General features: G+C 54.4%; 2 long non-coding RNA genes across 17 annotated transcripts in view; both read right to left on the bottom strand.

Annotated features, from left to right (window-relative positions):
* LOC149125296 (uncharacterized) overlaps positions 1–25,316 on the bottom strand; it is a 108,541-nt gene that overhangs the window by 7,496 nt on the left and 75,729 nt on the right. For 4 of the 16 annotated variants that reach the window (XR_016236957.1, XR_016236950.1, XR_016236963.1 and 1 more), the window contains one exon: positions 23,280–23,338. The exons of 2 other annotated variants lie outside the window; for them this stretch is intronic. This is a non-coding gene — a long non-coding RNA (uncharacterized LOC149125296). Of the gene's footprint in view, positions 1–13,498; positions 13,714–15,101; positions 15,261–23,279; positions 23,339–25,316 lie in introns of all 16 variants that reach the window. 10 more of the 16 variants (XR_016236951.1, XR_016236956.1, XR_016236942.1 and 7 more) reach the window with 5 other exon arrangements.
* On the bottom strand, positions 6,140–13,488 carry LOC149125297 (uncharacterized). The gene is made up of 2 exons (XR_016236968.1): positions 9,375–13,488; positions 6,140–9,278 (listed from the first exon to the last, which is right to left on the bottom strand). It is a non-coding gene; the product is annotated as an uncharacterized LOC149125297 (long non-coding RNA).

Genomic DNA, 25,316 nt, shown 5'->3' with positions numbered 1-25,316 from the left:
GAAGCTGCAGAACTCCCTCTCAGATGAGCAGACAGGCTCAGGTAGATGTTGGGAGAGGAGTGTAACCTCCCAAACCACCTTCTCGTGCTTCTCCCTCAAAGGGGTCCCCCACTCTGGTTGCCAGGGTGCCAGACACACCACAGGCAGGCATGCATGTGAGGGAGGGTACAGCACCACTCCAGGCCCAGCCAGGCCTACTGCCAGAATTGTGGTCCAAGCCGGCTTGAATTACAGTGTCCTCATAGCAACCTCATCACCATGGCAACTGGAAACTGGTCCAATCAGCCATCCTTATGGTGCAGGAGAACAGAAGAGATCTTGAGATCATCCGGTATCAACTCAACACTCTGCAGACAGGGAAATGGAAGCCGAGGACGGTGTTTTATTCATCATCAATGGTAAGCATCAACGCTGACTCCGGTGATACAAAGAGCTGCTTTAGGACAGGGGCTGTGCATTGCAGCTCAGCTTCAGGACCGCCCATTGTACACGTGAGAAAACGGGATGAGAAAAGACCGGGCTTGCCCAAGCTCCAACTACTGGTTCATGAGGGAGCAGAACTTGAACCCACACTTGCAGGATTTGAGAGCCAGTGCCCTTAGCCACCTCACCAGCAGAATAGAGGAAGTCACATGTCCTGTTTGTCTCTGCACTGCACAGTAGGACCCTCTGAGTATCCCACCACACGTCCCAGGAGTTCTTGGAGCCCAGTAGGATCCGGGCAACTTGGGCCCAGCTGGGAGACACTGAGCAGTCATCCACCCCCCTCAACTGGCACCATCCTTGTAGCACTACTTGGACCACGATCAGCACTCTCCTGCTCCTGCCTGGGCTGCGACCAGCTGCATTCACTTTTATAAACCAGCACCTAAGACCCCACCTGATACACACCAGTACTACTTAGTCTACGAGTGCTGAGTGGATGGATGTCTGATGCGCACGCCCTCGGGCTGCTGTGTCCTTGATGTGTGCCTTCTTCCTTGTGCTAGAATGTCTGCACATGCACAAAACACACACGCACGCACACACACACACACACAACTCCTGATCCCAGAGGGGTGGACCCACATCTCCCTTCTTCAGAACTGGGGATACAGGAGCCTGAGAACACAAGGTCCAATTTGCTGAGCCCTGGGAAGAACTCTGATCAATGGGTACAATCTCCCAGAAAATTAGCCTGTGACATTTCCCCACCTCTTGACCCATGCTTTCTGTGTCTTTTGGTCACCTCCCAAGCAGCTCATCCTGTGAGTGAGAGCATCCCCTGAGAACATTGTCTGGGTCCCAGGACTTGTCAGTGTAGCTTCTCTTCACACCACCGACAATTCCTCTTAGAAAAAGTGACAACCTTCCTCCCCATCGACATTCATCCTTTTAAACAAATTATTTTCATTTTATTTGAAAAACAGAGACATAGAGACAGACAGACAGAAATCTTCCACCTGCTGGTTTGCTCCCCAAATGCCCACAATGGCTAGAACTGGGTCAGGCTGAAACCACGATCCGGGTCTCCCACATGAGAGGCAGGACCCAAGTACTTGAGCCACCACCTGCTGCCCCCCAGGGTTTGCATTACAGGAAGCTGGATTGACCATTGCGCCAAATGTCCATTCAACACTTGCTCTTTGTGTCTAATCAGAACCCGAGCCAATTCACGAATCCTTCACTTACTCAGCCAAAACAACAGTAGCAACAACACTAAAGGCCACCAACCCCGAAACACTGACTGAGAGCCCTTACACAGGCAGGGTACTCAGACGGATGTTGGGTGCATCAGTGAGCCGGACAAGCATGGTCCCTGTTCTCTGAACGCATGCTGGCAGAGGTGTGCCCAGTGTCCCCCCTGTCCCTCCACGTCACCACAGATACCCTCTGCAGCTCCTTCTCCTCCCAAGGTCACTGTCCTGGGTCAGGCTCCCAGGGACCGGCCAGTGGGGCTGAAATGTAAGGGAGTTTCCCGGGAAGCACTCTGGGGAACCCCACCCGTGGGGCGGCAGGGAACTGGGACAGGTGGAAGGAGCAGCTGAGCAGCCTCCACCAGGCCTCTGTTCATACCGGGAGCTCAGAAGCGGGGACGGCCCCTCGGAGGACAGGGAACCAAGCCTCTACCTCCCATCCATCAGTGGCTGGACACAGAGGGCAGCTCCCTCCGTCTCATGGCGATCCCAGAGAAGGGCCCTGTGGTGAGCAGGCAGCAGCCACACTCCCACAGGAGGAGGCCCGGGGCCTCAGTGCTGAGGGATCCTGAGCAGCGCCCCAGCCTTCACGCAGCTGCCCCGCTGGCCGCTTTAACTGCGTGTTCCGAGCTTGGCATCACCTGCGGCACAGGTAACCCCTCCTTGGGGACAGCCCGCTTCCCAAGCACCTGAGGGTAACCAAGTCCCAGGTGTGCAGACAACTCAGTCCTCACAGGCCCTTAGACCCAGACCCTGTGAGTGTCAGGATCCTCACCAGAACACTTTACACGGAACGCTAATTAGCACGGAGAAACCAGGAGCTTTCAAAAGAAGCCGAGGCCTGGAATTCCCTGGCTGATGTTCAGGTAGAATTGACTGGTGTGGGGGCGCCCCAGCATCTGTTTCACACCTCCAGGTGTGAAAATCACCAGGCTGGGAATCACCACTCTGGTGACAAACCTACTAACTGAGAAGCAGGAAAGCAGAGCGACCGTGACCTTCAGCAGGGCAGCTTCAACAGCCTCAGGGTCTCCCCCACCAGTGGGAAGTTGGAATGAGGCAGCGTGCACAGACACGTCCCCAGGGCCACTGGAGGCCATGCACAGGGCCCGCCCCTTCAACCTTGAAGGGTGTCCATGTCTTTCCCAATCACAGAGGGGGAAATTGGTGGGCAGAATCGCCCAGGCTTCCCTTCTGGGTTCTTTTCTATGGTCGTCTTTTCTTAAGGCTCTCACCCACTACAAGTCCTCCTAAGCAAACAATCAACCCTGCCTCGGTGCCTGCAAAGGCTGGCGACGAAGTGTGCAGTGCTGGGGCCGTGGTCTCTGGCCTCCTCCTCATGCGGGGCTGGGTGGTGCCCTGCCTGCCGCAAGGTGCAGCGCACGCGCCGTGTTGCTATGGACAAGGCGAAGCCCAGCAAACGGGGACCTGGTGGCCTTTCGGCTGGAAGTTTCCGTTGGGATGACCTCTCAGCCAACACTGTGAGCAAATGGACTGCTGGCTTATTCTGGGATCCTTACCCAGCTTTCGGGGATGGGTCCTCGGTTAACGCGAATGAGCTCCCTTGGTGATCAAGAACCTCTTTCCAGCCCACAGTGTTGGCGCCCTGTAGAAATCTATGAGCACATCTTCCAGTTTTAGTTCACTGTGGAAAGGGCCAGACACACCTAATAAAGACATTGGGGGACCGGCGATGCGCTGGAACACGCAGATCTCAACTTCCAACTCAGGCCGTGCTGTCCCTCGGGGTAACTATTGATTTGGTATTTAAGTTCTGTCAATATTTACCTCTTCAGTCGATAAAGTTTGATGTCTATGTCAGGGCACTGATATCTGCTTCGAGTTTATTTCTCACTTCCTGCTTTTGCTCTATCAGCCTGGGGAGGAGAATGGGGTTTGGCTGGGGGGAACGGTTCCTAGACGCCCTGGTGTAGGATGGGGCCGTAGTTCCGTTTCTCCCCCTTGTGCCTCGGCGTCCTGGGTGGCTGCAGAGGTCCCTTCACCGCTGGCATCTGATGCCTCCATCCTTGAATATCTAGAAGGATCAGGTAGGTGAATCACCCAAGTTTTGCGGGTGGCAAGTCGGGAAGAGAAAACATCGTTTTCCATTTGGATAAAGAACAGTGTTTGCACTGAATTCAACAGTGCCTGCTTGGAAGCAGATTTCTGCAGGACACCATGCAAACATTGACAGGGCCTTCAAACTGGGACTCAGGAGGCCAGACCCTGTCAGAGGACTGTGGGCCCTATGGTAGGGCCTGCTGGAGACCCCTGCGAGGCCTCCCCGCCTGGAACCTGAGTTCTCTCTGATCCAATGCCCTGGCCAGCAGCTGCAGAAGGGACCAGCACCAACGTTCACCCCAGCCATGCTCTACAGAGCTGTTCAGGGGTCAACGACTGTGCTTCAAGAGCTGTGAGGGTGACCGGCCCAAAGCTTCCCCTACAGCAAGGGCACAGCCAGTCAACTCCCAAGTGAGGCCGGGAGCTGGGGCCTCCTGCCTTCCCAGGGCTGTATCTCCCCTTAGCTCTCTATGCAAACAATAAAACTGGGTTGGATGCTGCGTGCGCTCTGCCCTGTTCTAGGAAGGGAGCAACCCAGACAACCGTCACCAGCCGCAGTAGTTCATTCTGGGGTGTGCACCTGCCTGGGACCTGAGGACGTTTCTGCAAGAGACCAGCATTGGAATCTGTGGCCTGAAGAAAGGCACGCCCCTCCCACTAAAGTAAGCCACAGCCCCTCCCAACGTGGGTGGGAGTCATCCAATCAGCTGGGGGTCTGGGTGGACTGAGAGGCACGAGAAAGGAGAGTTGTCCCGCTCTGCCTGTTTGTCTACAGCCTGGACATTGGCCCTCTCCTTCCTTCAGAGCGGAACTCCCACCCTCAGCTCTCCTGGGTCTCCAGTTTGCTGACTGCAGATCTTTGGACTTCACCTCCCCTGTAAATGTGAGCGGTCCCTTGTAGCCCCTCTCCGTCCCTCTCTGTACGTGTGTGTTTGTATAAGCACACACATGGCGTGTGTATATTTACAGTCACTCTGAGATAAAAAGTATAGCGAGGTTAACGATGTAAAGTTACATAGCCATTTACTGTCGGGATCAAGCATTATCCACTGTAGATAATTGCATGTGCTACACTTCTTTTTTAAAATATTTATTTTATTTACTTGAAAGGCAGAGTTACAGAGATAAAGGAAGAGACACAGAGAGAAAGAGAGGCCTTCCATTCGCTGGTTTACTCCCCAAATGGCCACAAAGGCTGGGTCTGGGCCAGGCCGAAGCCAAGAGCCTGGACTCCATCCGGGTCTCCTATGTGGACGCAGGGGCCAAGTCCTTGGGCCGTCTTCTGCTGCTTTCCCAGGTGCACTAGCAGTAAGCAGGAGCAAAAGTGGGGCAGGCAGGACTGGAACCAGTGCCTATACAAGGATGCCAGCATTGCAGGTGGTGGCTTAACCCGCTGTGCCACAATGCCAGCCACATGTTGTTATTGTTAAATGAGCTAATAATGGGGCTGGCACTGTGGCATAGTGGGTAAAGCCACTACCTGCAGTGCCGGCATCCCATATGGGAACCGATTTGAGTCCCTGCTGCTCCACTTCTGATCCAGCTTTCTGCTATGGCCTGGGAAAGCAGTGGAAGATGTCCCAAGTCCTTGGGCCCCTGCACCCATGTAGGAGACCCGGAAGCAGCTCTTGGCTCCTGGATTCAGATAGAAGCAGCTCTGGCCATTGTGGCCAACTGGGGAGTGAACCAGTAGATGGAACCCCTCCCCCATATCTGCCTTTCAAATGAATAAATAAATCTTTTTTAAAAAATGCCAGTTGTGCTCCCCGTGAGAAAGTTCACAGGAAAGGAGAAGCTGGGAGCATGGTGGCCACAGCCACGGCAGGCTAAGGGTGACATTTCTGAGACAGTCTGAAGGGCAGGCCCATCACATGAGCGTCCATCCGCCGCCCCCCCCCCCCAGCGTCTAGGGGACACAGAGGGACGGCTCAGCTTTCTCCTGCCTCTCCAGGAGAACAGCTTAATCCACTTAGCTGTTTCTGTCCACCACGCCCCACAGGCCTGCAACCCCTGGCTGAGCACCAGCATCTAAAATGAAAACTCATGGCCTCTCCTCGGCCCGGCTCAGTCTCAAGAGTCAGAGGTGGGGTGCTTCACCCCTAACCTTGCAGAAGAGAGAGGAAGGGACAAAGGAGGAGGAACCTGCCAGGATGCTGCCTCACTGTCCCGGGGAAACGCTGTGACTCTCTAATAAAGACACTGTTACTGATACTGCAGTCACGACTCAGTGTCTGCCACTTCAGTCTCCTTACAAAGCATCAGCTGCACCAGGGGAGGGAAGAGGGGGCGTGTCCTAACATCAGGCCCCGCCTCCTCACACGGGATGGTCCCTGTCCCAGTGTCTCACTCAGTGAGAGAAGGAATCCGGAAGAGTTTGAAGTTCAAGGAAAACAGACCTGGGCCAGGTTCAAGTGTTTTATTGCCACAAGTGCAGCGCGTTAACACTTGGGCAGATTGTGGAGAGTTCCATTTGCTTGATGACGCATCTTGTCCAGGAAGTGGGGATGGGGTGGGGGAGGGGAGATCCAGGTTCCTTAGGTTTTCAGAGTCTTCCTCAGCTGGGCGCTCCCCTCCCGCTGTGATGAGAGCTGTGCAGATGTCAGGAGCAGATGGAGGGCAGGGGTTTCTTCAGATCCACCATGGGTCTCAGTCTGTGGCCCCAGGACGGCTGAGGCAGGGGGTGCTTCAGGGCAGGGGGGTTTGGGGGCGAGAGGCTGCCAGGGGACAGAACACCTGTGTCCCACAAAGTCCTCCACGTCTGGCCCCAGCCGCGCTCCTGGGGAACTTGAGCTGCAAGCCCTGTGGGACCAGGCGCATTGTTCACCCCCTCCTGGGGCTGCCCTAGTGGATTCCAACCATGTGTTCTCAAGGGAAATCTCTCTGCTCACAGCCAAGACGCGGCGGACCTGGAAGCCAGGGCTGCCCGCTAACCTGAACTCGCCAGCTGGTTCCCAGCTGGCTGGGAGAGCCCTGGGCACAGACACAAGAGATGCTGGGCTGCTTCTGCACAGTGGGCCCTGCTGGTCACAATGGGAGACTTCACAGGGTGGGGGGCGCTTGGGGATGCTGGGAAGATGGGGATCCGAGTTGCCTGTGCCCAGGAAAAGGACCCCTTCCCCACCAATCAGAGAGTGCCCAGGACTCTCTCCCACCCTTCCTCAGCTCTGCCCACACTTCGGCCAACTTGCTTTCCGATGATGCTACAAAAGCTATGTTGAAAGAACAATAGTCCCTTGGCCTTGTCACCTGGAGCTGCGTGCGATCTACAGGAGGGAACTGTGCATTTTCCCCTGACTTCACTCCACCTGGCAGGTGTTCTGCATGCTTCCCCTCCTCTCCCTCCCTCCCTGCTCCCTTGCACGCTGGCACACACCCTCGCACAAGCATCTCAGGGCGCACGCCCCCACGAGCAGCACAGCTCAGGTGGGGCGCGTCTTCACAAGGCGTCTCCACAGCTCGCTTAACCACTTAGCAGTGGTTAGAGTCACCCCAGGTCAGGATCCAAACTCCTTCTGGGCTATTGAGGACCTGGAAGAGTTGGAACCTCCAGAGAGCCTGGGTCCGGCTCGAACCCCCTCCCCACCCCATTGCTGGGGGGGGGGGGCTCACCTGCAGGGCGAGGGCTGTCTCAATCCCACCCTGCAGGGGTGTCCCCGCCCACCCCCAGGGCCCCAGAGTCCTACACGTCCAGTGCCACACGTCCCCGTACTGAGCAGGCGACACGCACAGAGTCCTCCAGGGAAACAGAAGCCCTGGGCGCATCCCACAGAGCATCCACATGCGCAGCCACCGGCTCCCAGACACACGTGGCTGGGAACCCAGCACCAGAGCTCCCCTGGCGCTGACGGCAGCCACTGCGCTTCACCCTTGCCTGACCTCACTGTGCCCTAAGGAGGGGCAGAGCCTTCACCCAGCCAGCCTGCGTTCACTGAAGGACCTCAGAAAGAACAGCCACGCCACAGCTGCCAGCTCCTCAGGGGCCGGGCACAGCCTCTGACCTCTGGGACACAGGGACCGCAAGGCCTGGGGATGCAGTGTGCCATCTTCCTGGACTACCCAGCCGCCTGGGACCACCCTCAACACAGTGGCAGCAACACCAGCCTCTGTGTTGTGCGAATGTCAGCTGCTCACTGGCCACGCGTCATGGGTCATGGGTCATGGAGGGAGGGGTCCCACAGCACCCCCACTCCGGGCCACCTGGCAGGGAGAGTGGGCAGCAGGCTCCAGCCCCTGGGGCCCGCTATCCTCATTTTCCGTCGGTGGTCCCAGCCTCTCTCTCCTACTGCAAAGAACTCGGGTGACACATCAAGGGGTAAAGGGTGTCCTCTTGTCCTGATGCTGGCTCCTGTCCACAGGCAGGGCCCACCTGCCTCTGCGTGCTGCAGGGAGCCAGGGACTCCTGTGGGACTCGGGTGGGGAGATTCTGCCCCTTGCGGTGTTCTGACGCACACCACGGGTACCCGCTGGAGACTTCCCGGTACTGGCCCGATAGTCTGGTTGTGATCACTGTTTCCCAGGGTGTTCAGCTTCTGGGGTCTTCTTGCCTGGGAGCCTTATCCTGTGCAGACCTCGCTCACACCCGGACAGCTCTATTGCCCCCAGAGGGCTGGCCAGCGTCTTGTACTTCAGGTCACAAGTCTCGTCCATGCAGCCAAGTTCAGTCGCCTGGGTTCGACGAGAGTCGAAAACAGGACAGCGCTGGGAGCGGCAGGACCTCCTCTCTCCCTGCTGAGCCTGTGGAGCTGGTGGGGCTGGTGGGGCTGAGTGGACAGCCGAGGGAGAGGGAGGCTGAGCTGTGCACCCTGCAGTCCCTGTGCCTGCAGTGGGCAACTCGGGCCCTGCGACTATGCTTTGTCTTTGTGGTTTCTGGTTACCCGCAGGGTGCCTCTTGGAATTTATCTTAACTTGGCCAGTGGTAGAATGTGCCCTTACTGAGGCCAACTCCTCTGCCTCCTGGTCTCTCTGCAGGATTATACCAGCTTCCCAAGGCCATGGCCACCCCTCACCCAGCCCTCCAGGGAGCAGGACAACTGCAGGTGGACATCTGTCCCCACCTCCAGTCCCTCATCCACCTGGCTATGCGGTTCACTTCTCCCCTGCATGGTTCCATGCCCCGTAACGCAGATCTGCTGGCACAGGAGCCACTGTCCACCGAGGGCCTTCTCCCACTTGTCCCTGACTTGGTCCCCAGGACACAGCCAGGTACAGAGTGGCCACTGAGCACCTCCCAGATGTGACCCTTCCCCGGGGCCACTGTCTCTTCCTCCTTTCATTATCTGAAAATAGGTATCAGGACTTACTTTAAAGGCACTTTATGTGAGAGATCCTGTGAAATGCTCACTTCATTTTAAACCCCAGCTTAATCAGACGGTTTTTCTTGCAGCTAAACACTTTCATCCTTCGCCTCCTTGGGGAAATGGGCAAAGCTGAAGGTCTCTTTGCTGATGAATCCATTTCTTTTTCCAGCCTCCTTCCCCTCTCTCATTGTTGCTGCACGAAAGACCTGCCTCCTCTCTGGATCCGTTGGTTAAGCAGAGGCACCTGCACATAGGAAGTGGCTGGGATGAAGGCCTGGCCCTGGACTCTTCCTCTGCTCTCCCAGAATTTGCACTTAACTGGTACCCACAAATTACTCACCCTGGTTAGGACCCTCCAGTTTGGGCAGTTTTTCTTTTCTTGAAAGGCAGGAAGACACACAGAGAGAGAGATCTTCCACCTGCTGGATTACTCCTCAAATGCCTGCAGCAGCCAGGGCTGGACCAGGTCAAAGTCAGGAGCCTGGAACTCAATCCAGGTCTCTCCCATGGATGACAGGGCCTCAAGTTCTTGAGCCATCACCTGCCGCTCCTCCTCCCCCGCCTCCCCCGCCAGAAAGCACGTTAGCAGGAAACTGGATTGGAAGTGGAGGAACCAGGACTCGAACCAGGCACTCCGATGTAGGATGTGGGCATCCCAAGTGGTGACTTAAGATACTGTGCCAAACACTTGTCCTGAATTTGGCCAATTAGGAATTTCATGCAATTCCAACAACAGCAATGTGGTTCAGGAAAACATGAAGATTCATCGAGATTTGGGGAGAATTTTTGGTAAGGTGGAGGTATCATGATTGCCCAGTTGCAGGAGAGTTTTGGCCTCAGGCAACAAGGGGACACTGGGCAGGCAGCCTGAAACCCTGGAGCCTACACAGTCTGTCTGCCAGAGCTGACCTGTGACCTGTCATGGTCGAGGAGGCCAAGAAAGCAGGAGGAGAAAACAAGACAGCTACTGTGGGCATCAGGAGAACCCAGGCAAGCTGAGTGGCCAAGAGGAAGCCAAGCATTCCAGTGGACAGACCAAGTGCAGCCTGACAGGAGAGCCAGCAGGCAGGGATGGACAGCACCCTGGCCACCACCCCCACGCCTTTGGCCCTGCTCTCTGGCCAGCTGCATGCCTGGAGTCCACCTCCAGGTCCCCAAATCAAACCTGGCAGATGACAGGTAAACTAGCTCAGAGTCAATTCAACAAGGACAGTGCGTGTCCACTTTCTCCATGAGGAATCAATGTTCACCTCTCCCAGCACGCATCGCTTCCTAACACTGAGGCATCCTGATATGGAGTAAACAAGGAAGCTGAGAATCAGCATCTATGTTTTAGATCGGAGACTTGGCTCTGAGTAACAGAAGGAGGGTTCCTGGTCCATCCAGGTCTCTGCCTTGCTTAAGACTGTGGCCACGCCAGGGCTCAGCAGGTCAGAATGCTGGCAAGAGAGGCGTGGACAGGGGACACATGACAAAGAGTTTGGTGTGACTGACACCTTAGGCCATCCCTCCCCCAGGCCTGGCTCCCTGATCTGCCCCTGAGATGTCCATCATCTCTGGCTGAGGAAGCACCAGGGGACAGTCCTCAAACACTGGCTTCCTTGTTGGACTGGGGTCAGAGGAGCTTGCTCATAAGCCATGGTGGCTTGCGTGTTAGCCGATGTGCCTGCCTCCTGCTAGGGTGCCAGGGAGAGACTTCGGTCAGTATTCCTTTGGGAAATGATCAGGCGTCATCAAGTGGTTCTACTTGGCAGAGGACGGCTGACCACCTGTTTTCTCATTTGGAGTTTGTTCATGCAGGGAAGAGGAATCAGCCTTGCACCCAAAGAAGCCCAAGTCCCAGTCCCTGAGGCTGCTGCTCCCGACCAGGAGGTGCTCAGATCCCACCCCCCCCGCCCCAAGGTTGGCCTTGACAGTGGGAAATAGTCCCAGGCTCCATGGTCTCAAGGGCCAGGTGGACCATGCCCCCTCAAGCCAGGACAGCCTATGCTAGGAAACGGCCCTGTGTCCCAGAAGATGACCTGGAAGCTAAAGCTTGCTTCCTGTTGCATTAGTGATTTGGTTCTGTGAAAGCACCATGTAGACTGGGCGTCAACCTTTGACCTCCCAGCCTGCACGCACAGAGACGGGCAGAGTTCCCTCTGCTTCCTTCCCAAAGGCTGGAGTCTCCCGGCAGCCCCTGCCCTATGCCCGGCTCCCATCAGGAAGTCAACTGGACTCTGGCCTTTCAAAACTGACCTTCTGCCTTCACCCCTCCAGCCCCACACATGGTAGCTGCTTCCGGATGCCGACAACCTCGGGTTGATTCAACACGTCATGTTCAGCTCCTTTGTAACTTGTTCCCTGTCTGATACCCTCTCTTCTCAATCACTTTCCAACACCAGTTGAATTGTCATCCACAGTATTCTTACGAGTGCTTAGTAAGACTGGAAAGAACAAGAGGCGTAGCACGGGAACCACGTGCATACGCAGGCATTTCAAGGACAATGACTTTGAACTTGTATTGGAGGGACAAGGTGAGGATATGGGGCAGGGTCATAAACATGGAAAGGATGTCTCGGGAGGGAGAAGGAAAGAGCATTCATTGGGGAGCACTCCTACAGTCGGGGGGCAGAGTGAGTGTGCTGTCACCAGTTTCTCCCATGATCCATCTCCACCGACCAGCAGGGCTCTGTGCTGCCAGGACCATGCCGGTTAGTGCTGGCCGAATGCTGAGCCTTGCTTCAGTGTGTACTCTGAATATGAATTACTCAGCAGATGAACCTCTGGGTCTTCATTGTTAAAATGAGGAGGCCAAGTTCATGTGATTATTTTGAGACACCTGCACCGAGGCTGTGCTTAGCCTTGTCTCTGTGGTCAAGGCCATGGCCACGGTTGAGTTATGCTGACCCTGGGAACCTGCAAGCCTTTCAAAGGGTTGATTGTGTTTTGATTGTGTTTCCGTTGTGCTAGCATTGCATCACGTTGGAAGGCCCTGACTTACCGACAGGTTGCAGTCCTCATGTTCATCTGAAAATCCTGCACGTTCCCCCACAGTGTTGTAGGAACCGGGTGCGCTGGAGCCCACTGCACACAGTGTGTGTGTGTCACTGCCGGCTCGGTGACCGCTTCTGTGAGACCTGAGGTCAGACAGGATGACTCGGGCCAGCCGGCACCACCACCCACTGCAGAGAGGCAAGGGGCAGGTGGGGGAATAGGCAGGGGAGGCCATGGGACCTCCAGGGTCCACATTTGGGCTCTGATGGGTGGGCCGTGGTGTAGCTTGTCCTGACCAGACATCGGGGGCTGAGTGTTACTGAGTTTGCAAGAGGACAAATGCCCTGGAGAGGCCCAGCCTTTCAACAAAGCAAGAAAGTGACAGAATCTTGCAGACAGCCACCCACCTGCCCAAGGTAGGGCTTGCTTAGTCCAGGCCCCTGTTCTGGGTCAACGTCTCTCGTGTTTTCCCGTCACCCGAGACAGGTGCAGCTGTTTCTCTTTCTGAACCACTGGCCAGCTCTGCCACAAAAGCTACCCGCACGCAGCCCCTCCCCACCTCTCTTCTCTGCACAACTTTGATCCTGTAATCACACAGGACAGGCAGGGAGCTCCTCTGGGACTATCATTCTCGTCTGGGGTAACCAGGAGGCCGAAGTCCAATTCCTTCTCAGCCTCCACTTCTTCCCGCAGGATGGAAGGCCGGGTGGGGGCTCTGTTAGGTTCTGGCCCTGGAGTAGCTTTGTCCTCATTAGACATGGGGGCCCACAGCCTGGAGGTAACATCCAGCCTGTGCCTCGGGGGTGTGGTGAGTGCTTGCTGCACCCCCAACCCACTGCTGAGGACTCTTGGGGGAGGAGTGAGCTCCCCGGAGAGTCCCACCCACAAGCTAAGGAAGAAGGCAGTGAGATCAGAGCCTGGAAGGGATCGTCCCCTGCCTGCAGCACCCAAGTGGGGTCCCTCCCTCGAGGGGGCATCTCTGAAGTGCGAGTTGAAATCCTGTCCTGGTGGTCCCTGAGACCTAACCAGGTAGGCCCAGATGTCCTCAGAATGGCAGAGCCTCTCCTAGGGATGTCCAGGAACGTGGGGGCCGAGCTGAGCTCAGCGGGGCACCTGCGAGGCAGACAGTCTCAGAGGGATGGCCGGCTCTGCAGGAATGGTGACCACTTTGCAGAAACAACATCACAGTCCTGGAAGAGCTGGGAAGAGCGAGCCAGAGGAGCCAGAGGGGGCCTCCGACAGACACCTTCAGAGCTGCAGTCCACAGCCTTGGCAGTGGGGGACATTCCAGAACAAGGAACATTCCAGAACACATTTGGGCACCAAGGTAAGGTGACCACTTTTCCTTTGTCGAGTAAAGTAAGAGTTTTTAAAAGGCAACCATGAGTGCCTATCACCATGATGGGACTAAAACAAGGTCATTTTAATACCAAAAATTAGGACGATTTCAGAACAAATTATTTTCTTAAAAATTGTTTGAAAAAATACCGTTTCTCATTCCTGATTCCAGCTCACCACCAATGCAGGTCCTGAAGGCGGTAGTGACGGCTCAGATAGTTGGGTCCCTGCCACCCACGTGGGAGACCTGGATCGAGTTCCTGGGTCCTGCCCTGCATGCATTTGAGAAATGAATCAGCGATGGGAGCTTGCTCTCTCTCTCTCTCTCTCTCTCTCCCTTTGTCTGTAGCTCTGTGTCTCTCTGCCTTTAAATAAATAAAGAAAAAGAAAAAGAAAAGCATCTCATAAGTTTGGCATTTTCTAGAGGATCTGAAGATACGTACCTCCTACGACTGAGCAGTCTCATTGCTGGGTGTTCAGTTGCTGCTCTGATTCACATCAGCAAAGTCTGGAGATGGTTTGGAACATTGGGGCTTGGGGAGAGGAAAGTGGACTACCGGCATCCAGTGGATGAGAGCCAGGGGTGCTGCCAGCAGCCAACAGCGTCAGGACGGCCCCTGCAGCATCCTATCACTAGTGTGCCCATCGAGAAACCACGCCCTGGAGAAAGCCCAGTGCATAGCACAGAGACACCTGCAGCCACGCTCACGAGCAGCGTGTTTTACAAGAGCGACACTGGAAAGACCCGTTTCCACCAAGAGTGAAGTGGAGATGTGAGCTGCAGTTGATTCGAATACCCAGCTCTCTGGCAAGGCCGTGAGTGGACTCAGCTCCACGCCCGACAAATCTCACTGCAGCAATGCTGAAAGAGGAGAAGCAAGACGCCGCGAAACGTGAGGCTGCATGCGCCTACAGAAACTCCGCGGCAAAACCACACTGCATTGCCTGGGAAGGCAGGCGGCATGGTGAAACCGTGAGGGGAGGGGAGGCTGGGTCCCAGAAGCCCAGTGGCAGCTGGCTCCTGCAGGAGGCCCGGCGATGTGATTGAGTTCCGGAGTAAGACACCTGGGCAGTGATGCCCTGCACGTCCGCATCCTAATTACTTGTTAACCGCACATTTACACTGAATATACTTCTCTGTGTGTGAGGTTTTTGTACGATGCCAAATGGTAAATAAAATACTCTCTTTTCTTTTACTTGGCCAAAGACCAGTAAAAACTCTGTTGTGGACACATACCAGCCCGGAGCCCAGTGTTTTCAAACCATGCTTTAGGGAGTCACGAGGAATTCAAGTCAATGTATGTATTCATCAAGCAACAAACAACTCGGAAGGACAGCGGCGCTGACGAAACAAAGCAGTGAAGCTCAGGCACATGTCCTGGTGCTGGGCTCTGGCCTTTGGCCACCCTGCTCATCCCTACACCCAGGGCTCCTTCATTCATGCCTGATCATGTGGCAAAGTTCCGCTGATCAATGAAACAGCACCCTGCCACCCCCAACCCACTCAGGCCTAGGCCCGTGGCCCCAGAGCCCTGCTGCTGTGGCTCTGTCCCTGCTCTCGGCCTATGGCTTTGCTTTGGGTGTGTCTCTCAGTATGCACGGACTTGTCCAAGGGCTGAGTGTACAGCCCTCTGCCTGGTCTTTCCCACCAGCTGAGACCTTAGACTCCAACCCTGACACCAATCACAGGACAAGGATCCCACCAAGCCACCTCAGTACCCTCCCCTCTCCAGGCCTTGGCCAATACACTCACCCAGCAGGGGGAGGCGTGGAAGCAGGGTGGGTAGGGAGAGTGGCTCCTGGGACAGGAAGGAGTCAATGCAGGTGAGGTCCAGGGGCGCTGAAGCCGTGCTGGTGCATCTGCTCCTGGCCGTCTGAACTGGGGCATTGGAGAACAGTGTGAACTCCTCCTCTTGACATTTGAAAACACGGGAACAAGTAGAATAAGTTACAGGGCCGCGTCCTAGGCAGGCTCTCCTAGGAGCAAGCCTAGAGCTCCTTAGATTCTAACTCCATGGCTGCGAGTGACGGGGTCACAGGCAGTCTCACAGGTGAGGCCACACCCAGTCTGAGCTGCTGACAGCAATCCTGGCAGTGAAGGGGTGAGGAGGACCCTGGCAGAGTGAGTATAGGGGATGTGGCCCCTTCTGCCCCCTGCAGGCAGAGTTTCTCACGTGGGTTGGAAAGTACATTCTTCCTGCTCCAGGCACATCTGATGTCTTAGTGTTGAGTGTACAACAGCTCTGTCATCTCCGCCCCGTGTTGTCATGAACAAACTCCCTCTTGAAACTATATTACTTTGGGACCAGGACCAAGTGTTCCCCTGAGGGGTGGGGCTGGTGCTGCCACTGGGACCAGTGCTGTGGCACAGCGGATTAAGCTGCTGCCTACAACACCACAGCCCATGTGGGCGCTGGTTCGAGTCTCAGTTGCTCCACTTCCAATCCAGCCCCGTGCTAATGCACCTGGGAAAGCTGTGGAGGATGGCCCAAAACCTTGGGTCCCTGCCACCCCGCCATGGGAGACCCAGATGGAGTTTCAGGCTCCTGGCTTCAGCCTGGCCCAGCCCCAGTCGTTGTGGCCATTTGGGGAGTGAACCAGCAGATAGAAGATCTCTGTCTCTTGGTCTCTCCCATTCTCTCTCTGTAACTCTGCTTTTCAAATAAATAAATCTTAAAAAAACACAAACACCTGCCATGGAGGAAGCCTGTGGACTGTTGGGCTCAGCTAGGATAACACCTGAGGGTACTCAGGGGTCATGCTCACTGCCTCAGGCCCAGGGCAAATACACTCAGTGAGACAGCTGGGCACTGAGGGGGAGCCCAGCCCCCAGCCCACCCAGTGCCGACAAAGCTGGAATTCCTCTCCCACTCTGCTCTGGGAGCCCCTTGCCCTGGGTAAAAGGACAGCCAGGAAGCCACAGAGAAGACACCTACAGGTGTTCTGGGCTCCCTGCTCAGGAAAGGTATGAAGATCCCAGGCAAGAGCTGGACCAGCTGGGTGGGGTGGGGTGGAGGGAGGCCACTGCCTCCTGGGCTTGCTCTGCCTTTACAGAGGCGATGCTAGGGTCCTGGGCTGTGATCGGGAGAGGAGGCAGAGAGAGAGAGCATGAAGTGGAAGACAGAAAACTTGGAGCAGAGACCGTGTCGTTGCTTGGCTAATAGCATCCCACAGAGGCACCACTGAGGATCCTGGGACAATCGCTGAGCTGTTTTAGGGTCCCACGGAGCTCAGCCCAGCAGGTTAGGAGAACACCTCATCACAGCACCAAGTGCAGGCACGTCAGCCTCACCCTCACACACCACCTGTGGGCTGACAGGTGTTAGGTGTTAGGGCACTAGGAAAACAAGGCAGCGTTGTTACCTGGGAATTTATAAGCCAGGGTGGGAGGCAGGCCTGCAGGGGGACCACAGTGGAGAGAGGCTGGAAGAAGCACTGGAGAATCCCAGCAAAGCTTGGAGAAGCCGGAAACAGCTCCGGCAGAGTGGGGCCCGGACGCTGTGGCTCCAACTGTTCTAGGAGAGGTTTTCCACTGCTCCTCTGGCTCCCTGGGAGCCCACTGCAGAGAAAACAAGTACTGGATCTGATGTCCTGAACCCGGGCTGCATTGTGCATGGCAGTTAGCAAACCAAAATGCCAGAGTGGGATCAAACACCCAGCCTCGTGCCTGGAACGCGGGCACCTTGCATGGCTCCCCCAGACAAAGGAGAGGAGCAAGGAAGATCTATGGGGAGGAAGGGGATCTGCCGGGCTGGTCCCCCCTCCCCCCACAAGGGCATCCCCAACTCCAGGCTGCACCCAGCATCTCTCTTGCTGCAGACAAAACAGAAATCACTTGGAAAACATCCTGCCTGCAGCTGCCACTGCTATGTCAGAGTACAAAAGGAGGGGCCAGTGCTGTGGCATAGTAGGTTAAGCATCTGCCGGCATCCCATATGGGCACTGGTTCAAGTCCTGCTGCTCCACTTCCAGTCCAGCTCCCTGCTGGTGGCCTGGGAAGGCATTAGAAGATGGCCCAAGTCCTTAGGCCCCTGCATCCATGTAGGAGACCTGGAAGAAGCTCCTGGCTCTTGATTTCCGATCAGCCTAGCTGCAGCCATTGTGGCCATTTAGGGAGTGAACCAGCAGATAGAAGATCTTTCTCTCTGTCTCTCCCCCTCTCTGTAACTCTGCCTCTATTATATTAATATAATACATTAATATATAATATTATACATATTATATACATATTAATATAATATACTATTAATATATAATATGCTATTAATATATAATATTCATATATACATAAAGTACAAAAGGAAGAAAAAGTAGCAGTGGTTAGAAACCACTCGTGTTTATGTTTTCTCCAAACATCTGGGAGAGATGAAAAAGCATATATCAGGGATGAAAATAAGGCTTTTTATTAAAGATTTATTTATTTATTTGAAAGACAAAGTGAGAGAGAAAGAGGTAGAAACAGAGAAAGAGGATTTACTATCCCCTGCTTCACCCCTAAAATGGCCGCAACAGCCAGGGTTGGGCCAGACTGAAGCCAGGAGCCAGGAATTCAATGTAGGTCTCCACGTGGGTGGCAGGAGCCAAGGACCTGGACCATCCTCCACTGCCCTCCCAGGCACATTAGTAGGGAGCTGGATTGGAAGCAGAGCAGCCAGGACTCCAATCAGTGCTCTGGTATGGGTTGCTGCTGTCATGGGCAGCCGCTTAACCTGCTGTGCTAAAACACCAGCCCCAGGGCCAGCACTGGAAAGCCACCTCCTGCAGCACCAGCATCCCATATGGGCGCTAGTTCGAGTCCCAGCTGCTGCACTTCCAATCCAGCTCTCTTCTATGGCCTAGGAAAGCAGTGGAAGATGGCCCAAGTGTCTGGGCCCCTGCACTCATGTGGGAGACCTGAAAGAAGCTCCCGGCTTTGGATTCGCTCAGCTCCAGCCATTGTGGCCATTTGAAGAGTGAACCAGCAGATGGAAGACCTCTCTCTCTCTCTCTCTCTCTCTCTCTCTGCCTCTCTGAAACTCTGTCATTCAAATAAATAAGTAAATCTTTAAAGAAAAAAAGTCCCAGGGTTGAAAATAATTCTTGGTTGGGGGGCAAGTGGCCTAGCAGGTAAGATGCCACTTTGAATGTCCCCATCCCATATCAGAGTGCCCGCTCCATGCCTGATCCCAGCTTCCTGCTATTGCATACCTGGGAAGCAGCCGATGGTGGCCCAAAGTACTTCAGTCCTTGCTAGCCACAGGAAGACCCAGCCTGAGTTCCTGGCTCCTGGCTTCAGACTGACACAGCACCAGCTATTGCAGGCATTTGGGAAGTGAACCAGAAGATGAAATGACCTCTCTCTCTCTCTCTCTCTCTCCCTTCCACCCCACACCGTTCCATAGCATGTGAACCCCTGAGGAATTCCAAAGCCGGAGCCTGTCTTTCATCCCTTCCTGGCTCTTCTTCCGACCTGGGAGCACACACCTGAGCCTCCTCCCAGAATCACCCGCCCTGGCCTCCTGGCGGCTCCAAGAAGCCTCCTGCCCCAGCCCCCCAGGACCCTGCCCCCTACTTTCCATCTCTGTAGGTGAAGTCATGGAGTATGGAGAGCCCAATCTAGGGAAAATGTGTTTAGGGGCAGGAAGAGGGAGGAATGGGGCCTGCCTGGGTGGCCCAGAGCTGCTAAGGTCAGAGAAAGGGAACAGGGGGAGCTGCCATCTTGGAAGTAACCATGGTGCCCCCTGGATGGCAGGCAGGGCTGAGACGTGTCCACTGCCTCCACAATGCTGCATTGAAATTCTAAATTCAAAATGCACGTTGGTTACTAATGCACTTATGGAAAAGAAAACAACAGTCCACGCCCTCACGTCGTGTCTTCACGCTTCTGCACTGGAGCCCTCGGAGCAGCGCCGCTGAGCGATCCACAAGAGGCATCGTGCACCTGTAACAACCCAGGAGAAGCAAGAGGGAACCAAAACACAACTCGACTCCACCGACGCCTAGAAGGGGCTGCACAGCAACAGAAAAACCCCCTGGAAGTGAAAGACACGTCTTCAACTAAAAGGAGACCCACCCCCATCATGAGCGCCCCTCGGACGCCAGCCCCACGCCTCCCGGCCTCCGGGGTGCTCAAGGGAGACCTGCACCTGCCCGGCTCTCGTCCCTTCCCTTCTGCCTGGGTCCTAGGAATGCCAACATCAGCTGCTGTTGTTCACGCTGAGTAGACACACACGATGTAACCTTATGTTTAAAATATCAGCTTGTGTAAAGAGCACAATGATAACCAAGAACTCTGCAGTCAACAAACAAGTCGCAACCCCTGCGTTTCATCTAATTAGCATTCTGGTGACAGGTCACGAAGGGGCTTGACATTTCTCTCTCCACACATCCCATCCGGGGATTCCGAGCCTTCTTTCTGGCTCCCAGCCTCAGTCCTGCATGAACTGGGAGGGACAGTCTCCTTCCCAGGGCCTTGGACAACCAGACACTTTCTGAGGTCAAAGATGGGCCTGGGGCTGGCCAGTTAAAGCCCCAGCCTGCAGCACAGACATCCCATATGGGCACTGGTTCAAGTCCCAGCTGCTCCTCTTCCTATCCAGCTCTCTGCTATGGCCTGGGAAAACAGTAGAAGATGGCCCAAGTGCTTGGGCTCCTGAACCCATGTGGGAGACCCGAAAAAAGCTCCTGGCTCCTGGCTTCGGATCAGCCCAGCTCTGGCCATTTCAGTCATCTGGGGAGTTAACCAGAGGATGGAAGACCTCTCTCTTTCTCTCTGGATCTACCTCTCTCTGTAATTGTATCTTTCAAATAAATAAAATAAATCTTTAAAAAAAATGACAGGCCCAGCCCCAGAGGGGGGGCAGTCCTGGAGGAGGCAGAATGAAGACAACAGACAGCCAGAGAAGACCCCAGGAGGGGAGCCTGCAACGTGGTTAACTCAGAGCCTGCCACCACCGGTGCCTTTAGACAACCACAAGCATGTCCAGGGAGGTGCTTGACAGATGAGAAACTGAGGCACAGAGCTTCCATGTGTGCTGCTACCATGGGCTGCAGAGAGGGGACGGCCCCCATCCCCAGTGACCCTGCACTGTTCCTGGAAGCATCGACCCCAGAACTCAGGAACACAGCAGGTGCCCAGCGTCTACAGAGGCTCCGCAGCACCTGCCTCCTGGGTGGGGGAGACGGCGGCAAGAAGGGGCAGGAGTGTTTTCTGAGCAGCTCCCCCGGGCTCCTGTTTCCCAACACTAACTCCACTTATCTTCACAGCCGCCCTGCCTGGCTGTAACCGGCCTTGAAGGCTCTGGCGCCATCTGTAACTATGAAACAGAGATAAGGGCGTGCCAAGTTCTTAGAACACACTGAGCAGAGCCGTCATCTTCATACACCTGAGTCCAAAACTTAGCCAGTGCCCTCTACACCAGGGTTGCTTCCTACCATGGCCGCTGTATCTGTTTTTATGTTTTGATGTGACATTTGTTACATCTTAATTGTCAACTTGATCAAACTTTTCTTTCATGGATAATTTTTGGCCAAAAAACTTTCTCTAACACTTAATGATACTTTTATTTCCCACAATACCACTTTGTGTCTTTTGCTTTCTTGTTAATATTTGTTTATTTATTTGAAAGACAGAGAGAGAGGGAGAAGACAGGGAGGGAGAAAGAGATCTTATACCCACTAGTTTGTTTCCCAAATGGCCTTAATGGCCAGGCCTGGGCCAGGCCAAACCCAGGAGCCAGGAACTCCATCCAGGTCTCCCTCATGGGAGGTCGGGGCTCAGGTTCTTGGGCCATAATCCACTGCCTTCCCAGGTGCATTAACAAGGATCCAGATCACAATTGGGGCAGCCAAGACTCAAAGTAACACTCGGATGCTGGCGTCACAGGCGGTGGCTTAACCTGCTGTGCCCCAGTGCCAGCCCCACCACTCTTTTTGTTAAGTCTTGTTGCTTTCACAGAGCTTCCATGTCATTCCACAGTTCACTAGCAGGTGCCGGCAGCTGACAAATAAATAGCCTTGAAATTTCTCTCACTGGGGCTGGTGTTGTGACATTGCAAGTTAAGCCACTGCCTGCAACGCCAACATCCCAGATGGGCGCAGGCTCAAGTCCCGGCTTCTCCACTACCAATCCAGCTCCCTGCTGATGTACCTGGGAAAGCAGTGGAAGAAAGCCCAAGTCCTTGGGCCCCTGCACCCATGTGGGAGAGCCAGGGGAGACCTAGATGAAGCTGAACGTCACACTCTGTACCACCTTATAGAACTCTGCAAGTTTGAATAAAAGTGTTTATTAAAAATGATCCCTTATAAGGGTGGGCAGGTGGTGCACTGGTTAAGATGCCACATGGGTGTCCACCATCCTTCACCAGAGGCCTGGGTTCGAATCCTGGCTCTGCTGCTGATTCCAGCTTCCTGCTAATGTGCACTCCGCAAGGCAGGCATGATGACTCAAGTTGCTGGGCCCCTGCCTGACATGTGGGAGACCTGGATTGAGTTCCTGGGGCCTTGGCCTGACCCTGTCCCAGTTGTGGCAGGCATCTTGGGGGTGGGAGGGAATCAGGGGTGGAACATCTCTTTCTCTCTCTCTTCTTCTGGTCAGACTTCAGGAGGCTCAAGTTGATTTTGGAAACTGCCACTAGCTTATGGTCTCTATGTCTTGAGGGGTTTTAGACTCCAGGGCCAGGAGATTTGCCCCCCTCAGGCTCCTGTCTCCTTGGTATAGTAGGACTCTTGTTATGGTTCACTTGTGCTTTGAATGCCAGACCAATTCTCTCTCTCTCCCCCACACATACACACACACATACACACACACACATACCTCTAGAAAATATACTAGTATAGAGGCCGGCTCTGTGGTGTAGAGGGTAAAGCCGCCACCTGCAGTGCTGGCTGCCGGCATCCCATTTTTTTGCAAAATCTATCTAGACACCAAAATAAACAAATTTGCCTATGGGAGTACATCCATAGACTGGCACTATCCGAACCACAAGCACTCCCTCAATGAATCATCCTGACGTAAGAAGAATTAGAACTCAGAATGCACAATGACAACTAGTAACCCTGGGGGTGGGGCATAGGTGATCCTCTGCAGCCCACACTCGCACCTCGTGCACAGCGCCAGGGGCTTGCTTCCCCCACGGCACCGGCACACATGCTGCTGCTCACACAGTGAAGGTGATCAGGAGCTCCTAAGGGGGTTGGAATCTCAAAATCCCCCAGGAAGGGCAACCAGGCTCCAGAACACCTTCTGTGGGGTGGCTCCAGGGCCAGGTTGTGAATGGGCTGGTCCCAGGATTCACAAATCCACTGTGACGTGAGAAGCTGCCCAGCGCACCATCAGAGCAAGGCAAACAGGTTGCAGGCGCTCATTGTTAAAGCTGTGGGCAAGCTTTCCACTGAGGTTCTTCGGGACCTGATGCTGTACTCGCTGTACCAGGGAGGCATCCATTTGAAAGGCGTTTCTCAGGGCCAGCACTGTGGCATAGCGGGTAAAGCCGTTGCCTGCAGTCCTGGCATCCCATGTGGGTGCCAGTTCAAGTCCCGGCAGCTCCACTTCCAATCCAGCTCTCTGCTACAGCCTGGGAGAGCAGTGGAAGATGGCCCAAGTCCTTGGGCCCCTGCACCCACGTGGGAGACCCAGAAGAAGCTCCTGGCTCCTGGCTTGAATCAGTGCAGCTCCGGCCATTATGGCCAATTGGGGAGTGAACCAGTGGATGGGGAAGGAAGGAAGGAAGGAAGGAAGGAAGGAAGGAAGGAAGGAAGGAAGAAAGAAAGGTGTTTCTCAAGGCCAGTGGTAAGCCAAGCGTGGTGCTGGGGTGTGTCACAGTGGTCCAGGTTGAAGGTCCCTGATGTGGGATTGGGCAGTTTGGCTTATGAAAGACATTTCACAGGAGGGCGGGACAGAGTGAAGGCTGAGTGGCAGATAACTGGGATTTCTGACTATGACACCACTCACCTGATGACAAGGTCTCCCTGGAGAAGGTGCCTACCAGACAGACAGGTAGCAAAATGAGCCTGGTTTGGGGAAAAAAGGAAAAGAAATGGAAGACATAATCTCAGGCCTGGCACAATGCACAACCTATTTGGAAAGAGGAAACATGCATATATACAGCACCAAAACTTAGGTATAAAGCGATTTCGAGAAATGCAACCCCTCGAGCCAGGCTGTGGGCTCTCAGCTACCACCAAACTGCGCCTCAAGGAGAAACTGGGATGCCTTAAGCAAGACCCACCCTGGGACCTAATTAGAGGTTTCCCAGCCGTCTTCAGCTTCCAGTGCCTCCTGCAGCCCATCAGCCTCACACCCAGTCTGCTGTCTGAGGGGGTCAAGCCATCTGCCCTGGGAGTCAGGACGGTGGCAATTCTAGGTCACATCAAGGAGCTTTGGGCCTGTGCCTGGTTGGATTTGCCAAAGTTTTGAAAAATGTATGAGGCCCACGTTGTGGTGCCAGCACCCCATATGAGTTCAGGCTCAAGTGCTGGCTGTTCCACTTCTGATCCAGTTCCCTACTAATGTGCCTGGGAATGCAGCTGAAGATGGCCCAGGTACTTAGGCCCTTGCACCCAATGTGGAAGACCCGGATGGAGTTCCAGGCTCCTGGCTTTGGCCTGACCCAGCCCCAGTTACTGAGATCATTTGGAGAGTGAATCAGCAGATGGAAGATATTTCTATCTCCCGCTCTGTAACTCAGCCTTTCAAATAAATAAATACTTTTTAAATGTTTTTTAAAAAGCAATTTATTCTTAAGTACAAAATAACATAATTTAGCCCAGGCTCACTTGCATAAGGGCTAAAAAGAATGTTAACAAACTCAGCCCAAGGTCTGGTGTTAATGCTGGAAACTTTCCTTCAGGGGGTGAATCTCAAGCCAGTTTTTAAAGAACATGGATTGCAACAAGGAAAATGCCTCAAAATGAGGAGAAGGCACCAGCACATAGAGACACAAGACTCTCAGTCGGTTCTGTTTTAAGACAAAAAAAAAATACTATGCATGGAAGGGTGGGGAAGTCACAGAGAGAGAGAGAAGAAACAGATGGGGGTGCGGGGAGGAGAGGAAGAGGAGGAAGGGGAGGAGAGACTTCTCATTTTGTTTGAGGACACAGCCCTTAGGAAAATAACTGGAAATCGGAAGATGCATTGGCATTCTCTTTCTGCCCTCCCTGTATAAACAGTGGACAACTGGTGTCCAGATGTCTGCCCAGCTCCGGTGGCTAAGGTTAGTTTATCGAATTAAAGCGATTACTGCAGGCAGTCACTAGGAGTGCATTTGCGCTCTCTCTCCTCGCTGCCCTCCAAACGCCGCATCAAGGGGACCGGCTCACCCGCTGACCCTGGAGGCTATTTTTATCCTCTTGATCTCCGTGTGATTAGTAAAGGCAATTAAGCAGTCGGATCAAAGCTCAGGGCCTCACGCCTTTTAGATGTTCCTTAACAACCCTGGAAGGGTTTGCAGACATAAGCCTGGAAGGAGCTGAGCATAGCTATGAATAAACATCACCCAGTGAAGGGCCTGTCCTAGCTCCCGAAGTCTGGGCCAGAGCAGCGCAGAGGGAGTCGCCCTCCCGCCGTTCCTGGGTGCGTCTCCTCTCTCTGCCTTGTGCATTCGGGACCTGTTGGCTAAACAAATTCTAAAGCCTCAGTCTGCTGTCTGAGGACAGGAGAGAGGCGGCCCTGCCGATGCCCGCAGCGACATAGTGAAAACCCAAGCAGGCCTTAGCGCCCACCTTCCGGTCCCTTATGGTCTCTTCATTTTTTGTTTTAATAAAAAATTCTTAAGCAATTCTTTCTTTTATTTTAAGAACTTCAGAAACCAAGGGACCAATCCATATTTACCAGCTACAAAACAGAGAATTCAGGTCACCCCAACTGACGCTCCATGGCAGTGGTAGGGGGCGGGGGTTGTTGAGTATAAAGGATTCCAGAATTGAATGCTGTTTCCCACAGCAAAGGAAGGCCAAGGAAGGGAGAAAGGACAAAGGGCAAAGGTCAGAG

This window comes from Oryctolagus cuniculus, chromosome 7 (assembly GCF_051225735.1).
Source record: "Oryctolagus cuniculus isolate XC-2025 breed Fujian yellow rabbit chromosome 7, ASM5122573v1, whole genome shotgun sequence".
In the NCBI taxonomy this organism is placed as follows: domain Eukaryota; kingdom Metazoa; phylum Chordata; class Mammalia; order Lagomorpha; family Leporidae; genus Oryctolagus; species Oryctolagus cuniculus.
The sequence above is the reverse complement of the archived record's forward strand: the minus strand, read 5'-3'. Positions and strand labels throughout refer to the sequence as shown.